The 17,136-nt window shown below is 44.9% G+C and overlaps 13 non-coding genes across 13 annotated transcripts; all 13 read left to right on the forward strand.

Moving 5' to 3' along the window:
- The first annotated feature begins 969 nt into the window (after nt 1-969).
- Nucleotides 970-1,160, forward strand: LOC141205632 (U2 spliceosomal RNA). The gene has a single exon (XR_012276313.1). It is a non-coding gene; the product is annotated as a U2 spliceosomal RNA (small nuclear RNA).
- A 1,115-nt stretch (nt 1,161-2,275) lies between these two features.
- On the forward strand, nt 2,276-2,466 carry LOC141205633 (U2 spliceosomal RNA). The gene has a single exon (XR_012276314.1). It is a non-coding gene; the product is annotated as a U2 spliceosomal RNA (small nuclear RNA).
- A 1,115-nt stretch (nt 2,467-3,581) lies between these two features.
- On the forward strand, nt 3,582-3,772 carry LOC141205635 (U2 spliceosomal RNA). Its single transcript, XR_012276316.1, has one exon. It is a non-coding gene; the product is annotated as a U2 spliceosomal RNA (small nuclear RNA).
- A 1,115-nt stretch (nt 3,773-4,887) lies between these two features.
- Nucleotides 4,888-5,078, forward strand: LOC141205636 (U2 spliceosomal RNA). Its single transcript, XR_012276317.1, has one exon. It is a non-coding gene; the product is annotated as a U2 spliceosomal RNA (small nuclear RNA).
- A 1,115-nt stretch (nt 5,079-6,193) lies between these two features.
- On the forward strand, nt 6,194-6,384 carry LOC141205637 (U2 spliceosomal RNA). The gene has a single exon (XR_012276318.1). It is a non-coding gene; the product is annotated as a U2 spliceosomal RNA (small nuclear RNA).
- A 1,115-nt stretch (nt 6,385-7,499) lies between these two features.
- Nucleotides 7,500-7,690, forward strand: LOC141205639 (U2 spliceosomal RNA). The gene has a single exon (XR_012276319.1). It is a non-coding gene; the product is annotated as a U2 spliceosomal RNA (small nuclear RNA).
- Nucleotides 7,691-8,805: 1,115 nt separating this feature from the next.
- Nucleotides 8,806-8,996, forward strand: LOC141206083 (U2 spliceosomal RNA). The gene has a single exon (XR_012276749.1). It is a non-coding gene; the product is annotated as a U2 spliceosomal RNA (small nuclear RNA).
- A 1,115-nt stretch (nt 8,997-10,111) lies between these two features.
- LOC141206128 (U2 spliceosomal RNA) lies at nt 10,112-10,302 on the forward strand. Its single transcript, XR_012276794.1, has one exon. It is a non-coding gene; the product is annotated as a U2 spliceosomal RNA (small nuclear RNA).
- Nucleotides 10,303-11,417: 1,115 nt separating this feature from the next.
- LOC141206091 (U2 spliceosomal RNA) lies at nt 11,418-11,608 on the forward strand. The gene has a single exon (XR_012276757.1). It is a non-coding gene; the product is annotated as a U2 spliceosomal RNA (small nuclear RNA).
- A 1,115-nt stretch (nt 11,609-12,723) lies between these two features.
- LOC141205640 (U2 spliceosomal RNA) lies at nt 12,724-12,914 on the forward strand. Its single transcript, XR_012276320.1, has one exon. It is a non-coding gene; the product is annotated as a U2 spliceosomal RNA (small nuclear RNA).
- A 1,115-nt stretch (nt 12,915-14,029) lies between these two features.
- Nucleotides 14,030-14,220, forward strand: LOC141205641 (U2 spliceosomal RNA). The gene has a single exon (XR_012276321.1). It is a non-coding gene; the product is annotated as a U2 spliceosomal RNA (small nuclear RNA).
- Nucleotides 14,221-15,335: 1,115 nt separating this feature from the next.
- Nucleotides 15,336-15,526, forward strand: LOC141205642 (U2 spliceosomal RNA). Its single transcript, XR_012276322.1, has one exon. It is a non-coding gene; the product is annotated as a U2 spliceosomal RNA (small nuclear RNA).
- Nucleotides 15,527-16,641: 1,115 nt separating this feature from the next.
- Nucleotides 16,642-16,832, forward strand: LOC141205643 (U2 spliceosomal RNA). The gene has a single exon (XR_012276323.1). It is a non-coding gene; the product is annotated as a U2 spliceosomal RNA (small nuclear RNA).
- The last annotated feature ends 304 nt before the right edge of the window (nt 16,833-17,136 follow it).

Genomic DNA, 17,136 nt, shown 5'->3' on the forward strand with positions numbered 1-17,136 from the left:
TTACAAGCTCATTTTGGTTCAACTTCAGCAACTGTGCATTGCATTGCCATGTAATGTGATGCAATGCTATCTTTCTAGCTCTCCCTTTTTACTTCCTTTTGGATAAACAGACATATTAGGCAAGCATTTTGGAGCTTTCACCTAAATAACTACAGGTGGTGAGATAAGCTGCACAATATAATTGACCTTTCAGTATATTGTTGCACACACACCATCTATTTAGCAAATGCCCTTGTTATCAACAGCAGCCTTTTAAACTCACCTGAGCTAACAGGTATGTGCGCTGGTTACTCTGCTGCGCTTAAAATTTCTTTTTTGGTTTGCTACAATGCCTTTTCTGAAACGTTGTCTCCTTCTGCTGGAACACTGACTTCTTTCATTTAATGCCTGCAGACTATAAAAGAGAACCCAACCCAAAAAGTTTGGTTGATTAGTCTGTGGCATTCTGTTAAACTGTTGCTTATGGCGGTCTCTGTGAGCTTCTCAGCGACATTCAGCCAGCCAGGTATCCTGCCTGCAGTAGATGGAATGTGGCAATGGAACGCTGGCTGCGCGTGTCATAATAGGCTCTGAGCCTTTATATACCTGTGCACAGCAGCAGCCACCTTCAGTCTGCTGCTGGACAGCCAGCAGCAGCAGCAGCAGGAGAGGTATGTAATCAGGAGCCCTCCTGCTAAGGGTAGACAGCTGCTCGTTCCACCCCACCCCCCGCCTTAATTGGTTCTCCTCCCTTCCAACGGTGTTGAGGCGGGTGGGAACAGCAGGGGGTGAAGGTGCTGTGTTTAAAGAGGTGGAGTTATGCAGATCTAAAACGCGTGGATTGCAGCAGCAGCAAGCCGAAAAGTGCAGGCATGTAAGGGATCTAGAGGTTGACAACATGTCTTCTTAACGGGAGTCCAGGAGCTCATCTCCACAAATGGACTTTTTAGGATCCTTGGGTGGCTCCGTAGTTTGAAACCAATTCTGGTTATCGCTTCTCGGCCTTTTGGCTAAGATCAAGTGTAGTATCTGTTCTTATCAGTTTAATATCTGATACGTCCCCTATCTGGGGACCATATATTAAATGGATTTTTAGAACAGGGAGATGGAAAAAGAGCTTGCTCTGTCCACTCCACGCATTGACCTGGTATTGCAGTATCTCCAGGACCGGTGCACCCCTTCTTTAATGCAGTTTCTAAAATCAGAAAGAATTGAATTCAATGTTTTTTGTTCATTTTGCTTGTTTGTCGGATTTTGGGATGGACTCTTTGGCTCTGCTTTTCTTCTCCTCATTGGATTTTTCATGTTCAAAGTTGCAGAAGCCAGATTACAAGCTCATTTTGGTTCAACTTCAGCAACTGTGCATTGCATTGCCATGTAATGTGATGCAATGCTATCTTTCTAGCTCTCCCTTTTTACTTCCTTTTGGATAAACAGACATATTAGGCAAGCATTTTGGAGCTTTCACCTAAATAACTACAGGTGGTGAGATAAGCTGCACAATATAATTGACCTTTCAGTATATTGTTGCACACACACAATCTATTTAGCAAATGCCCTTGTTATCAACAGCAGCCTTTTAAACTCACCTGAGCTAACAGGTATGTGCGCTGGTTACTCTGCTGCGCTTAAAATTTCTTTTTTGGTTTGCTACAATGCCTTTTCTGAAACGTTGTCTCCTTCTGCTGGAACACTGACTTCTTTCATTTAATGCCTGCAGACTATAAAAGAGAACCCAACCCAAAAAGTTTGGTTGATTAGTCTGTGGCATTCTGTTAAACTGTTGCTTATGGCGGTCTCTGTGAGCTTCTCAGCGACATTCAGCCAGCCAGGTATCCTGCCTGCAGTAGATGGAATGTGGCAATGGAACGCTGGCTGCGCGTGTCATAATAGGCTCTGAGCCTTTATATACCTGTGCACAGCAGCAGCCACCTTCAGTCTGCTGCTGGACAGCCAGCAGCAGCAGCAGCAGGAGAGGTATGTAATCAGGAGCCCTCCTGCTAAGGGTAGACAGCTGCTCGTTCCACCCCACCCCCCGCCTTAATTGGTTCTCCTCCCTTCCAACGGTGTTGAGGCGGGTGGGAACAGCAGGGGGTGAAGGTGCTGTGTTTAAAGAGGTGGAGTTATGCAGATCTAAAACGCGTGGATTGCAGCAGCAGCAAGCCGAAAAGTGCAGGCATGTAAGGGATCTAGAGGTTGACAACATGTCTTCTTAACGGGAGTCCAGGAGCTCATCTCCACAAATGGACTTTTTAGGATCCTTGGGTGGCTCCGTAGTTTGAAACCAATTCTGGTTATCGCTTCTCGGCCTTTTGGCTAAGATCAAGTGTAGTATCTGTTCTTATCAGTTTAATATCTGATACGTCCCCTATCTGGGGACCATATATTAAATGGATTTTTAGAACAGGGAGATGGAAAAAGAGCTTGCTCTGTCCACTCCACGCATTGACCTGGTATTGCAGTATCTCCAGGACCGGTGCACCCCTTCTTTAATGCAGTTTCTAAAATCAGAAAGAATTGAATTCAATGTTTTTTGTTCATTTTGCTTGTTTGTCGGATTTTGGGATGGACTCTTTGGCTCTGCTTTTCTTCTCCTCATTGGATTTTTCATGTTCAAAGTTGCAGAAGCCAGATTACAAGCTCATTTTGGTTCAACTTCAGCAACTGTGCATTGCATTGCCATGTAATGTGATGCAATGCTATCTTTCTAGCTCTCCCTTTTTACTTCCTTTTGGATAAACAGACATATTAGGCAAGCATTTTGGAGCTTTCACCTAAATAACTACAGGTGGTGAGATAAGCTGCACAATATAATTGACCTTTCAGTATATTGTTGCACACACACCATCTATTTAGCAAATGCCCTTGTTATCAACAGCAGCCTTTTAAACTCACCTGAGCTAACAGGTATGTGCGCTGGTTACTCTGCTGCGCTTAAAATTTCTTTTTTGGTTTGCTACAATGCCTTTTCTGAAACGTTGTCTCCTTCTGCTGGAACACTGACTTCTTTCATTTAATGCCTGCAGACTATAAAAGAGAACCCAACCCAAAAAGTTTGGTTGATTAGTCTGTGGCATTCTGTTAAACTGTTGCTTATGGCGGTCTCTGTGAGCTTCTCAGCGACATTCAGCCAGCCAGGTATCCTGCCTGCAGTAGATGGAATGTGGCAATGGAACGCTGGCTGCGCGTGTCATAATAGGCTCTGAGCCTTTATATACCTGTGCACAGCAGCAGCCACCTTCAGTCTGCTGCTGGACAGCCAGCAGCAGCAGCAGCAGGAGAGGTATGTAATCAGGAGCCCTCCTGCTAAGGGTAGACAGCTGCTCGTTCCACCCCACCCCCCGCCTTAATTGGTTCTCCTCCCTTCCAACGGTGTTGAGGCGGGTGGGAACAGCAGGGGGTGAAGGTGCTGTGTTTAAAGAGGTGGAGTTATGCAGATCTAAAACGCGTGGATTGCAGCAGCAGCAAGCCGAAAAGTGCAGGCATGTAAGGGATCTAGAGGTTGACAACATGTCTTCTTAACGGGAGTCCAGGAGCTCATCTCCACAAATGGACTTTTTAGGATCCTTGGGTGGCTCCGTAGTTTGAAACCAATTCTGGTTATCGCTTCTCGGCCTTTTGGCTAAGATCAAGTGTAGTATCTGTTCTTATCAGTTTAATATCTGATACGTCCCCTATCTGGGGACCATATATTAAATGGATTTTTAGAACAGGGAGATGGAAAAAGAGCTTGCTCTGTCCACTCCACGCATTGACCTGGTATTGCAGTATCTCCAGGACCGGTGCACCCCTTCTTTAATGCAGTTTCTAAAATCAGAAAGAATTGAATTCAATGTTTTTTGTTCATTTTGCTTGTTTGTCGGATTTTGGGATGGACTCTTTGGCTCTGCTTTTCTTCTCCTCATTGGATTTTTCATGTTCAAAGTTGCAGAAGCCAGATTACAAGCTCATTTTGGTTCAACTTCAGCAACTGTGCATTGCATTGCCATGTAATGTGATGCAATGCTATCTTTCTAGCTCTCCCTTTTTACTTCCTTTTGGATAAACAGACATATTAGGCAAGCATTTTGGAGCTTTCACCTAAATAACTACAGGTGGTGAGATAAGCTGCACAATATAATTGACCTTTCAGTATATTGTTGCACACACACCATCTATTTAGCAAATGCCCTTGTTATCAACAGCAGCCTTTTAAACTCACCTGAGCTAACAGGTATGTGCGCTGGTTACTCTGCTGCGCTTAAAATTTCTTTTTTGGTTTGCTACAATGCCTTTTCTGAAACGTTGTCTCCTTCTGCTGGAACACTGACTTCTTTCATTTAATGCCTGCAGACTATAAAAGAGAACCCAACCCAAAAAGTTTGGTTGATTAGTCTGTGGCATTCTGTTAAACTGTTGCTTATGGCGGTCTCTGTGAGCTTCTCAGCGACATTCAGCCAGCCAGGTATCCTGCCTGCAGTAGATGGAATGTGGCAATGGAACGCTGGCTGCGCGTGTCATAATAGGCTCTGAGCCTTTATATACCTGTGCACAGCAGCAGCCACCTTCAGTCTGCTGCTGGACAGCCAGCAGCAGCAGCAGCAGGAGAGGTATGTAATCAGGAGCCCTCCTGCTAAGGGTAGACAGCTGCTCGTTCCACCCCACCCCCCGCCTTAATTGGTTCTCCTCCCTTCCAACGGTGTTGAGGCGGGTGGGAACAGCAGGGGGTGAAGGTGCTGTGTTTAAAGAGGTGGAGTTATGCAGATCTAAAACGCGTGGATTGCAGCAGCAGCAAGCCGAAAAGTGCAGGCATGTAAGGGATCTAGAGGTTGACAACATGTCTTCTTAACGGGAGTCCAGGAGCTCATCTCCACAAATGGACTTTTTAGGATCCTTGGGTGGCTCCGTAGTTTGAAACCAATTCTGGTTATCGCTTCTCGGCCTTTTGGCTAAGATCAAGTGTAGTATCTGTTCTTATCAGTTTAATATCTGATACGTCCCCTATCTGGGGACCATATATTAAATGGATTTTTAGAACAGGGAGATGGAAAAAGAGCTTGCTCTGTCCACTCCACGCATTGACCTGGTATTGCAGTATCTCCAGGACCGGTGCACCCCTTCTTTAATGCAGTTTCTAAAATCAGAAAGAATTGAATTCAATGTTTTTTGTTCATTTTGCTTGTTTGTCGGATTTTGGGATGGACTCTTTGGCTCTGCTTTTCTTCTCCTCATTGGATTTTTCATGTTCAAAGTTGCAGAAGCCAGATTACAAGCTCATTTTGGTTCAACTTCAGCAACTGTGCATTGCATTGCCATGTAATGTGATGCAATGCTATCTTTCTAGCTCTCCCTTTTTACTTCCTTTTGGATAAACAGACATATTAGGCAAGCATTTTGGAGCTTTCACCTAAATAACTACAGGTGGTGAGATAAGCTGCACAATATAATTGACCTTTCAGTATATTGTTGCACACACACCATCTATTTAGCAAATGCCCTTGTTATCAACAGCAGCCTTTTAAACTCACCTGAGCTAACAGGTATGTGCGCTGGTTACTCTGCTGCGCTTAAAATTTCTTTTTTGGTTTGCTACAATGCCTTTTCTGAAACGTTGTCTCCTTCTGCTGAAACACTGACTTCTTTCATTTAATGCCTGCAGACTATAAAAGAGAACCCAACCCAAAAAGTTTGGTTGATTAGTCTGTGGCATTCTGTTAAACTGTTGCTTATGGCGGTCTCTGTGAGCTTCTCAGCGACATTCAGCCAGCCAGGTATCCTGCCTGCAGTAGATGGAATGTGGCAATGGAACGCTGGTTGCGCGTGTCATAATAGGCTCTGAGCCTTTATATACCTGTGCACAGCAGCAGCCACCTTCAGTCTGCTGCTGGACAGCCAGCAGCAGCAGCAGCAGGAGAGGTATGTAATCAGGAGCCCTCCTGCTAAGGGTAGACAGCTGCTCGTTCCACCCCACCCCCCGCCTTAATTGGTTCTCCTCCCTTCCAACGGTGTTGAGGCGGGTGGGAACAGCAGGGGGTGAAGGTGCTGTGTTTAAAGAGGTGGAGTTATGCAGATCTAAAACGCGTGGATTGCAGCAGCAGCAAGCCGAAAAGTGCAGGCATGTAAGGGATCTAGAGGTTGACAACATGTCTTCTTAACGGGAGTCCAGGAGCTCATCTCCACAAATGGACTTTTTAGGATCCTTGGGTGGCTCCGTAGTTTGAAACCAATTCTGGTTATCGCTTCTCGGCCTTTTGGCTAAGATCAAGTGTAGTATCTGTTCTTATCAGTTTAATATCTGATACGTCCCCTATCTGGGGACCATATATTAAATGGATTTTTAGAACAGGGAGATGGAAAAAGAGCTTGCTCTGTCCACTCCACGCATTGACCTGGTATTGCAGTATCTCCAGGACCGGTGCACCCCTTCTTTAATGCAGTTTCTAAAATCAGAAAGAATTGAATTCAATGTTTTTTGTTCATTTTGCTTGTTTGTCGGATTTTGGGATGGACTCTTTGGCTCTGCTTTTCTTCTCCTCATTGGATTTTTCATGTTCAAAGTTGCAGAAGCCAGATTACAAGCTCATTTTGGTTCAACTTCAGCAACTGTGCATTGCATTGCCATGTAATGTGATGCAATGCTATCTTTCTAGCTCTCCCTTTTTACTTCCTTTTGGATAAACAGACATATTAGGCAAGCATTTTGGAGCTTTCACCTAAATAACTACAGGTGGTGAGATAAGCTGCACAATATAATTGACCTTTCAGTATATTGTTGCACACACACAATCTATTTAGCAAATGCCCTTGTTATCAACAGCAGCCTTTTAAACTCACCTGAGCTAACAGGTATGTGCGCTGGTTACTCTGCTGCGCTTAAAATTTCTTTTTTGGTTTGCTACAATGCCTTTTCTGAAACGTTGTCTCCTTCTGCTGGAACACTGACTTCTTTCATTTAATGCCTGCAGACTATAAAAGAGAACCCAACCCAAAAAGTTTGGTTGATTAGTCTGTGGCATTCTGTTAAACTGTTGCTTATGGCGGTCTCTGTGAGCTTCTCAGCGACATTCAGCCAGCCAGGTATCCTGCCTGCAGTAGATGGAATGTGGCAATGGAACGCTGGCTGCGCGTGTCATAATAGGCTCTGAGCCTTTATATACCTGTGCACAGCAGCAGCCACCTTCAGTCTGCTGCTGGACAGCCAGCAGCAGCAGCAGCAGGAGAGGTATGTAATCAGGAGCCCTCCTGCTAAGGGTAGACAGCTGCTCGTTCCACCCCACCCCCCGCCTTAATTGGTTCTCCTCCCTTCCAACGGTGTTGAGGCGGGTGGGAACAGCAGGGGGTGAAGGTGCTGTGTTTAAAGAGGTGGAGTTATGCAGATCTAAAACGCGTGGATTGCAGCAGCAGCAAGCCGAAAAGTGCAGGCATGTAAGGGATCTAGAGGTTGACAACATGTCTTCTTAACGGGAGTCCAGGAGCTCATCTCCACAAATGGACTTTTTAGGATCCTTGGGTGGCTCCGTAGTTTGAAACCAATTCTGGTTATCGCTTCTCGGCCTTTTGGCTAAGATCAAGTGTAGTATCTGTTCTTATCAGTTTAATATCTGATACGTCCCCTATCTGGGGACCATATATTAAATGGATTTTTAGAACAGGGAGATGGAAAAAGAGCTTGCTCTGTCCACTCCACGCATTGACCTGGTATTGCAGTATCTCCAGGACCGGTGCACCCCTTCTTTAATGCAGTTTCTAAAATCAGAAAGAATTGAATTCAATGTTTTTTGTTCATTTTGCTTGTTTGTCGGATTTTGGGATGGACTCTTTGGCTCTGCTTTTCTTCTCCTCATTGGATTTTTCATGTTCAAAGTTGCAGAAGCCAGATTACAAGCTCATTTTGGTTCAACTTCAGCAACTGTGCATTGCATTGCCATGTAATGTGATGCAATGCTATCTTTCTAGCTCTCCCTTTTTACTTCCTTTTGGATAAACAGACATATTAGGCAAGCATTTTGGAGCTTTCACCTAAATAACTACAGGTGGTGAGATAAGCTGCACAATATAATTGACCTTTCAGTATATTGTTGCACACACACCATCTATTTAGCAAATGCCCTTGTTATCAACAGCAGCCTTTTAAACTCACCTGAGCTAACAGGTATGTGCGCTGGTTACTCTGCTGCGCTTAAAATTTCTTTTTTGGTTTGCTACAATGCCTTTTCTGAAACGTTGTCTCCTTCTGCTGGAACACTGACTTCTTTCATTTAATGCCTGCAGACTATAAAAGAGAACCCAACCCAAAAAGTTTGGTTGATTAGTCTGTGGCATTCTGTTAAACTGTTGCTTATGGCGGTCTCTGTGAGCTTCTCAGCGACATTCAGCCAGCCAGGTATCCTGCCTGCAGTAGATGGAATGTGGCAATGGAACGCTGGTTGCGCGTGTCATAATAGGCTCTGAGCCTTTATATACCTGTGCACAGCAGCAGCCACCTTCAGTCTGCTGCTGGACAGCCAGCAGCAGCAGCAGCAGGAGAGGTATGTAATCAGGAGCCCTCCTGCTAAGGGTAGACAGCTGCTCGTTCCACCCCACCCCCCGCCTTAATTGGTTCTCCTCCCTTCCAACGGTGTTGAGGCGGGTGGGAACAGCAGGGGGTGAAGGTGCTGTGTTTAAAGAGGTGGAGTTATGCAGATCTAAAACGCGTGGATTGCAGCAGCAGCAAGCCGAAAAGTGCAGGCATGTAAGGGATCTAGAGGTTGACAACATGTCTTCTTAACGGGAGTCCAGGAGCTCATCTCCACAAATGGACTTTTTAGGATCCTTGGGTGGCTCCGTAGTTTGAAACCAATTCTGGTTATCGCTTCTCGGCCTTTTGGCTAAGATCAAGTGTAGTATCTGTTCTTATCAGTTTAATATCTGATACGTCCCCTATCTGGGGACCATATATTGAATGGATTTTTAGAACAGGGAGATGGAAAAAGAGCTTGCTCTGTCCACTCCACGCATTGACCTGGTATTGCAGTATCTCCAGGACCGGTGCACCCCTTCTTTAATGCAGTTTCTAAAATCAGAAAGAATTGAATTCAATGTTTTTTGTTCATTTTGCTTGTTTGTCGGATTTTGGGATGGACTCTTTGGCTCTGCTTTTCTTCTCCTCATTGGATTTTTCATGTTCAAAGTTGCAGAAGCCAGATTACAAGCTCATTTTGGTTCAACTTCAGCAACTGTGCATTGCATTGCCATGTAATGTGATGCAATGCTATCTTTCTAGCTCTCCCTTTTTACTTCCTTTTGGATAAACAGACATATTAGGCAAGCATTTTGGAGCTTTCACCTAAATAACTACAGGTGGTGAGATAAGCTGCACAATATAATTGACCTTTCAGTATATTGTTGCACACACACAATCTATTTAGCAAATGCCCTTGTTATCAACAGCAGCCTTTTAAACTCACCTGAGCTAACAGGTATGTGCGCTGGTTACTCTGCTGCGCTTAAAATTTCTTTTTTGGTTTGCTACAATGCCTTTTCTGAAACGTTGTCTCCTTCTGCTGGAACACTGACTTCTTTCATTTAATGCCTGCAGACTATAAAAGAGAACCCAACCCAAAAAGTTTGGTTGATTAGTCTGTGGCATTCTGTTAAACTGTTGCTTATGGCGGTCTCTGTGAGCTTCTCAGCGACATTCAGCCAGCCAGGTATCCTGCCTGCAGTAGATGGAATGTGGCAATGGAACGCTGGCTGCGCGTGTCATAATAGGCTCTGAGCCTTTATATACCTGTGCACAGCAGCAGCCACCTTCAGTCTGCTGCTGGACAGCCAGCAGCAGCAGCAGCAGGAGAGGTATGTAATCAGGAGCCCTCCTGCTAAGGGTAGACAGCTGCTCGTTCCACCCCACCCCCCGCCTTAATTGGTTCTCCTCCCTTCCAACGGTGTTGAGGCGGGTGGGAACAGCAGGGGGTGAAGGTGCTGTGTTTAAAGAGGTGGAGTTATGCAGATCTAAAACGCGTGGATTGCAGCAGCAGCAAGCCGAAAAGTGCAGGCATGTAAGGGATCTAGAGGTTGACAACATGTCTTCTTAACGGGAGTCCAGGAGCTCATCTCCACAAATGGACTTTTTAGGATCCTTGGGTGGCTCCGTAGTTTGAAACCAATTCTGGTTATCGCTTCTCGGCCTTTTGGCTAAGATCAAGTGTAGTATCTGTTCTTATCAGTTTAATATCTGATACGTCCCCTATCTGGGGACCATATATTAAATGGATTTTTAGAACAGGGAGATGGAAAAAGAGCTTGCTCTGTCCACTGCACGCATTGACCTGGTATTGCAGTATCTCCAGGACCGGTGCACCCCTTCTTTAATGCAGTTTCTAAAATCAGAAAGAATTGAATTCAATGTTTTTTGTTCATTTTGCTTGTTTGTCGGATTTTGGGATGGACTCTTTGGCTCTGCTTTTCTTCTCCTCATTGGATTTTTCATGTTCAAAGTTGCAGAAGCCAGATTACAAGCTCATTTTGGTTCAACTTCAGCAACTGTGCATTGCATTGCCATGTAATGTGATGCAATGCTATCTTTCTAGCTCTCCCTTTTTACTTCCTTTTGGATAAACAGACATATTAGGCAAGCATTTTGGAGCTTTCACCTAAATAACTACAGGTGGTGAGATAAGCTGCACAATATAATTGACCTTTCAGTATATTGTTGCACACACACCATCTATTTAGCAAATGCCCTTGTTATCAACAGCAGCCTTTTAAACTCACCTGAGCTAACAGGTATGTGCGCTGGTTACTCTGCTGCGCTTAAAATTTCTTTTTTGGTTTGCTACAATGCCTTTTCTGAAACGTTGTCTCCTTCTGCTGGAACACTGACTTCTTTCATTTAATGCCTGCAGACTATAAAAGAGAACCCAACCCAAAAAGTTTGGTTGATTAGTCTGTGGCATTCTGTTAAACTGTTGCTTATGGCGGTCTCTGTGAGGTTCTCAGCGACATTCAGCCAGCCAGGTATCCTGCCTGCAGTAGATGGAATGTGGCAATGGAATGCTGGCTGCGCGTGTCATAATAGGCTCTGAGCCTTTATATACCTGTGCACAGCAGCAGCCACCTTCAGTCTGCTGCTGGACAGCCAGCAGCAGCAGCAGCAGGAGAGGTATGTAATCAGGAGCCCTCCTGCTAAGGGTAGACAGCTGCTCGTTCCACCCCACCCCCCGCCTTAATTGGTTCTCCTCCCTTCCAACGGTGTTGAGGCGGGTGGGAACAGCAGGGGGTGAAGGTGCTGTGTTTAAAGAGGTGGAGTTATGCAGATCTAAAACGCGTGGATTGCAGCAGCAGCAAGCCGAAAAGTGCAGGCATGTAAGGGATCTAGAGGTTGACAACATGTCTTCTTAACGGGAGTCCAGGAGCTCATCTCCACAAATGGACTTTTTAGGATCCTTGGGTGGCTCCGTAGTTTGAAACCAATTCTGGTTATCGCTTCTCGGCCTTTTGGCTAAGATCAAGTGTAGTATCTGTTCTTATCAGTTTAATATCTGATACGTCCCCTATCTGGGGACCATATATTAAATGGATTTTTAGAACAGGGAGATGGAAAAAGAGCTTGCTCTGTCCACTCCACGCATGGACCTGGTATTGCAGTATCTCCAGGACCGGTGCACCCCTTCTTTAATGCAGTTTCTAAAATCAGAAAGAATTGAATTCAATGTTTTTTGTTCATTTTGCTTGTTTGTCGGATTTTGGGATGGACTCTTTGGCTCTGCTTTTCTTCTCCTCATTGGATTTTTCATGTTCAAAGTTGCAGAAGCCAGATTACAAGCTCATTTTGGTTCAACTTCAGCAACTGTGCATTGCATTGCCATGTAATGTGATGCAATGCTATCTTTCTAGCTCTCCCTTTTTACTTCCTTTTGGATAAACAGACATATTAGGCAAGCATTTTGGAGCTTTCACCTAAATAACTACAGGTGGTGAGATAAGCTGCACAATATAATTGACCTTTCAGTATATTGTTGCACACACACCATCTATTTAGCAAATGCCCTTGTTATCAACAGCAGCCTTTTAAACTCACCTGAGCTAACAGGTATGTGCGCTGGTTACTCTGCTGCGCTTAAAATTTCTTTTTTGGTTTGCTACAATGCCTTTTCTGAAACGTTGTCTCCTTCTGCTGGAACACTGACTTCTTTCATTTAATGCCTGCAGACTATAAAAGAGAACCCAACCCAAAAAGTTTGGTTGATTAGTCTGTGGCATTCTGTTAAACTGTTGCTTATGGCGGTCTCTGTGAGCTTCTCAGCGACATTCAGCCAGCCAGGTATCCTGCCTGCAGTAGATGGAATGTGGCAATGGAACGCTGGCTGCGCGTGTCATAATAGGCTCTGAGCCTTTATATACCTGTGCACAGCAGCAGCCACCTTCAGTCTGCTGCTGGACAGCCAGCAGCAGCAGCAGCAGGAGAGGTATGTAATCAGGAGCCCTCCTGCTAAGGGTAGACAGCTGCTCGTTCCACCCCACCCCCCGCCTTAATTGGTTCTCCTCCCTTCCAACGGTGTTGAGGCGGGTGGGAACAGCAGGGGGTGAAGGTGCTGTGTTTAAAGAGGTGGAGTTATGCAGATCTAAAACGCGTGGATTGCAGCAGCAGCAAGCCGAAAAGTGCAGGCATGTAAGGGATCTAGAGGTTGACAACATGTCTTCTTAACGGGAGTCCAGGAGCTCATCTCCACAATTGGACTTTTCAGGATCCTTGGGTGGCTCCGTAGTTTGAAACCAATTCTGGTTATCGCTTCTCGGCCTTTTGGCTAAGATCAAGTGTAGTATCTGTTCTTATCAGTTTAATATCTGATACGTCCCCTATCTGGGGACCATATATTAAATGGATTTTTAGAACAGGGAGATGGAAAAAGAGCTTGCTCTGTCCACTCCACGCATTGACCTGGTATTGCAGTATCTCCAGGACCGGTGCACCCCTTCTTTAATGCAGTTTCTAAAATCAGAAAGAATTGAATTCAATGTTTTTTGTTCATTTTGCTTGTTTGTCGGATTTGGGGATGGACTCTTTGGCTTTGCTTTTCTTCTCCTCATTGGATTTTTCATGTTCAAAGTTGCAGAAGCCAGATTACAAGCTCATTTTGGTTCAACTTCAGCAACTGTGCATTGCATTGCCATGTAATGTGATACAATGCTATCTTTCTAGCTCTCCCTTTTTACTTCCTTTTGGATAAACAGACATATTAGGCAAGCATTTTGGAGCTTTCACCTAAATAACTACAGGTGGTGAGATAAGCTGCACAATATAATTGACCTTTCAGTATATTGTTGCACACACACCATCTATTTAGCAAATGCCCTTGTTATCAACAGCAGCCTTTTAAACTCACCTGAGCTAACAGGTATGTGCGCTGGTTACTCTGCTGCGCTTAAAATTTCTTTTTTGGTTTGCTACAATGCCTTTTCTGAAACGTTGTCTCCTTCTGCTGGAACACTGACTTCTTTCATTTAATGCCTGCAGACTATAAAAGAGAACCCAACCCAAAAAGTTTGGTTGATTAGTCTGTGGCATTCTGTTAAACTGTTGCTTATGGCGGTCTCTGTGAGCTTCTCAGCGACATTCAGCCAGCCAGGTATCCTGCCTGCAGTAGATGGAATGTGGCAATGGAACGCTGGCTGCGCGTGTCATAATAGGCTCTGAGCCTTTATATACCTGTGCACAGCAGCAGCCACCTTCAGTCTGCTGCTGGACAGCCAGCAGCAGCAGCAGCAGGAGAGGTATGTAATCAGGAGCCCTCCTGCTAAGGGTAGACAGCTGCTCGTTCCACCCCACCCCCCGCCTTAATTGGTTCTCCTCCCTTTCAACGGTGTTGAGGCGGGTGGGAACAGCAGGGGGTGAAGGTGCTGTGTTTAAAGAGGTGGAGTTATGCAGATCTAAAACGCGTGGATTGCAGCAGCAGCAAGCCGAAAAGTGCAGGCATGTAAGGGATCTAGAGGTTGACAACATGTCTTCTTAACGGGAGTCCAGGAGCTCATCTCCACAAATGGACTTTTCAGGATCCTTGGGTGGCTCCGTAGTTTGAAACCAATTCTGGTTATCGCTTCTCGGCCTTTTGGCTAAGATCAAGTGTAGTATCTGTTCTTATCAGTTTAATATCTGATACGTCCCCTATCTGGGGACCATATATTAAATGGATTTTTAGAACAGGGAGATGGAAAAAGAGCTTGCTCTGTCCACTCCACGCATTGACCTGGTATTGCAGTATCTCCAGGACCGGTGCACCCCTTCTTTAATGCAGTTTCTAAAATCAGAAAGAATTGAATTCAATGTTTTTTGTTCATTTTGCTTGTTTGTCGGATTTGGGGATGGACTCTTTGGCTTTGCTTTTCTTCTCCTCATTGGATTTTTCATGTTCAAAGTTGCAGAAGCCAGATTACAAGCTCATTTTGGTTCAACTTCAGCAACTGTGCATTGCATTGCCATGTAATGTGATGCAATGCTATCTTTCTAGCTCTCCCTTTTTACTTCCTTTTGGATAAACAGACATATTAGGCAAGCATTTTGGAGCTTTCACCTAAATAACTACAGGTGGTGAGATAAGCTGCACAATATAATTGACCTTTCAGCATATTGTTGCACACACACCATCTATTTAGCAAATGCCCTTGTTATCAACAGCAGCCTTTTAAACTCACCTGAGCTAACAGGTATGTGCGCTGGTTACTCTGCTGCGCTTAAAATTTCTTTTTTGGTTTGCTACAATGCCTTTTCTGAAACGTTGTCTCCTTCTGCTGGAACACTGACTTCTTTCATTTAATGCCTGCAGACTATAAAAGAGAACCCAACCCAAAAAGTTTGGTTGATTAGTCTGTGGCATTCTGTTAAACTGTTGCTTATGGCGGTCTCTGTGAGCTTCTCAGCGACATTCAGCCAGCCAGGTATCCTGCCTGCAGTAGATGGAATGTGGCAATGGAACGCTGGCTGCGCGTGTCATAATAGGCTCTGAGCCTTTATATACCTGTGCACAGCAGCAGCCACCTTCAGTCTGCTGCTGGACAGCCAGCAGCAGCAGCAGCAGGAGAGGTATGTAATCAGGAGCCCTCCTGCTAAGGGTAGACAGCTGCTCGTTCCACCCCACCCCCCGCCTTAATTGGTTCTCCTCCCTTCCAACGGTGTTGAGGCGGGTGGGAACAGCAGGGGGTGAAGGTGCTGTGTTTAAAGAGGTGGAGTTATGCAGATCTAAAACGCGTGGATTGCAGCAGCAGCAAGCCGAAAAGTGCAGGCATGTAAGGGATCTAGAGGTTGACAACATGTCTTCTTAAAGGGAGTCCAGGAGCTCATCTCCACAAATGGACTTTTCAGGATCCTTGGGTGGCTCCGTAGTTTGAAACCAATTCTGGTTATCGCTTCTCGGCCTTTTGGCTAAGATCAAGTGTAGTATCTGTTCTTATCAGTTTAATATCTGATACGTCCCCTATCTGGGGACCATATATTAAATGGATTTTTAGAACAGGGAGATGGAAAAAGAGCTTGCTCTGTCCACTCCACGCATTGACCTGGTATTGCAGTATCTCCAGGACCGGTGCACCCCTTCTTTAATGCAGTTTCTAAAATCAGAAAGAATTGAATTCAATGTTTTTTGTTCATTTTGCTTGTTTGTCGGATTTGGGGATGGACTCTTTGGCTTTGCTTTTCTTCTCCTCATTGGATTTTTCATGTTCAAAGTTGCAGAAGCCAGATTACAAGCTCATTTTGGTTCAACTTCAGCAACTGTGCATTGCATTGCCATGTAATGTGATGCAATGCTATCTTTCTAGCTCTCCCTTTTTACTTCGTTTTGGATAAACAGACATATTAGGCAAGCATTTTGGAGCTTTCACCTAAATAACTACAGGTGGTGAGATAAGCTGCACAATATAATTGACCTTTCAGTATATTGTTGCACACACACCATCTATTTAGCAAATGCCCTTGTTATCAACAGCAGCCTTTTAAACTCACCTGAGCTAACAGGTATGTGCGCTGGTTACTCTGCTGCGCTTAAAATTTCTTTTTTGGTTTGCTACAATGCCTTTTCTGAAACGTTGTCTCCTTCTGCTGGAACACTGACTTCTTTCATTTAATGCCTGCAGACTATAAAAGAGAACCCAACCCAAAAAGTTTGGTTGATTAGTCTGTGGCATTCTGTTAAACTGTTGCTTATGGCGGTCTCTGTGAGCTTCTCAGCGACATTCAGCCAGCCAGGTATCCTGCCTGCAGTAGATGGAATGTGGCAATGGAACGCTGGCTGCGCGTGTCATAATAGGCTCTGAGCCTTTATATTCCTGTGCACAGCAGCAGCCACCTTCAGTCTGCTGCTGGACAGCCAGCAGCAGCAGCAGCAGGAGAGGTATGTAATCAGGAGCCCTCCTGCTAAGGGTAGACAGCTGCTCGTTCCACCCCACCCCCCGCCTTAATTGGTTCTCCTCCCTTCCAACGGTGTTGAGGCGGGTGGGAACAGCAGGGGGTGAAGGTGCTGTGTTTAAAGAGGTGGAGTTATGCAGATCTAAAACGCGTGGATTGCAGCAGCAGCAAGCCGAAAAGTGCAGGCATGTAAGGGATCTAGAGGTTGACAACATGTCTTCTTAACGGGAGTCCAGGAGCTCATCTCCACAAATGGACTTTTCAGGATCCTTGGGTGGCTCCGTAGTTTGAAACCAATTCTGGTTATCGCTTCTCGGCCTTTTGGCTAAGATCAAGTGTAGTATCTGTTCTTATCAGTTTAATATCTGATACGTCCCCTATCTGGGGACCATATATTAAATGGATTTTTAGAACAGGGAGATGGAAAAAGAGCTTGCTCTGTCCACTCCACGCATTGACCTGGTATTGCAGTATCTCCAGGACCGGTGCACCCCTTCTTTAATGCAGTTTCTAAAATCAGAAAGAATTGAATTCAATGTTTTTTGTTCATTTTGCTTGTTTGTCGGATTTGGGGATGGACTCTTTGGCTTTGCTTTTCTTCTCCTCATTGGATTTTTCATGTTCAAAGTTGCAGAAGCCAGATTACAAGCTCATTTTGGTTCAACTTCAGCAACTGTGCATTGCATTGCCATGTAATGTGATGCAATGCTATCTTTCTAGCTCTCCCTTTTTACTTCCTTTTGGATAAACAGACATATTAGGCAAGCATTTTGGAGCTTTCACCTAAATAACTACAGGTG

Source organism: Phyllobates terribilis, unplaced genomic scaffold (assembly GCF_046119375.1).
Source record: "Phyllobates terribilis strain yellow unplaced genomic scaffold, ASM4611937v1 Scaffold_142__1_contigs__length_4687701, whole genome shotgun sequence".
NCBI lineage: Eukaryota > Metazoa > Chordata > Amphibia > Anura > Dendrobatidae > Phyllobates > Phyllobates terribilis.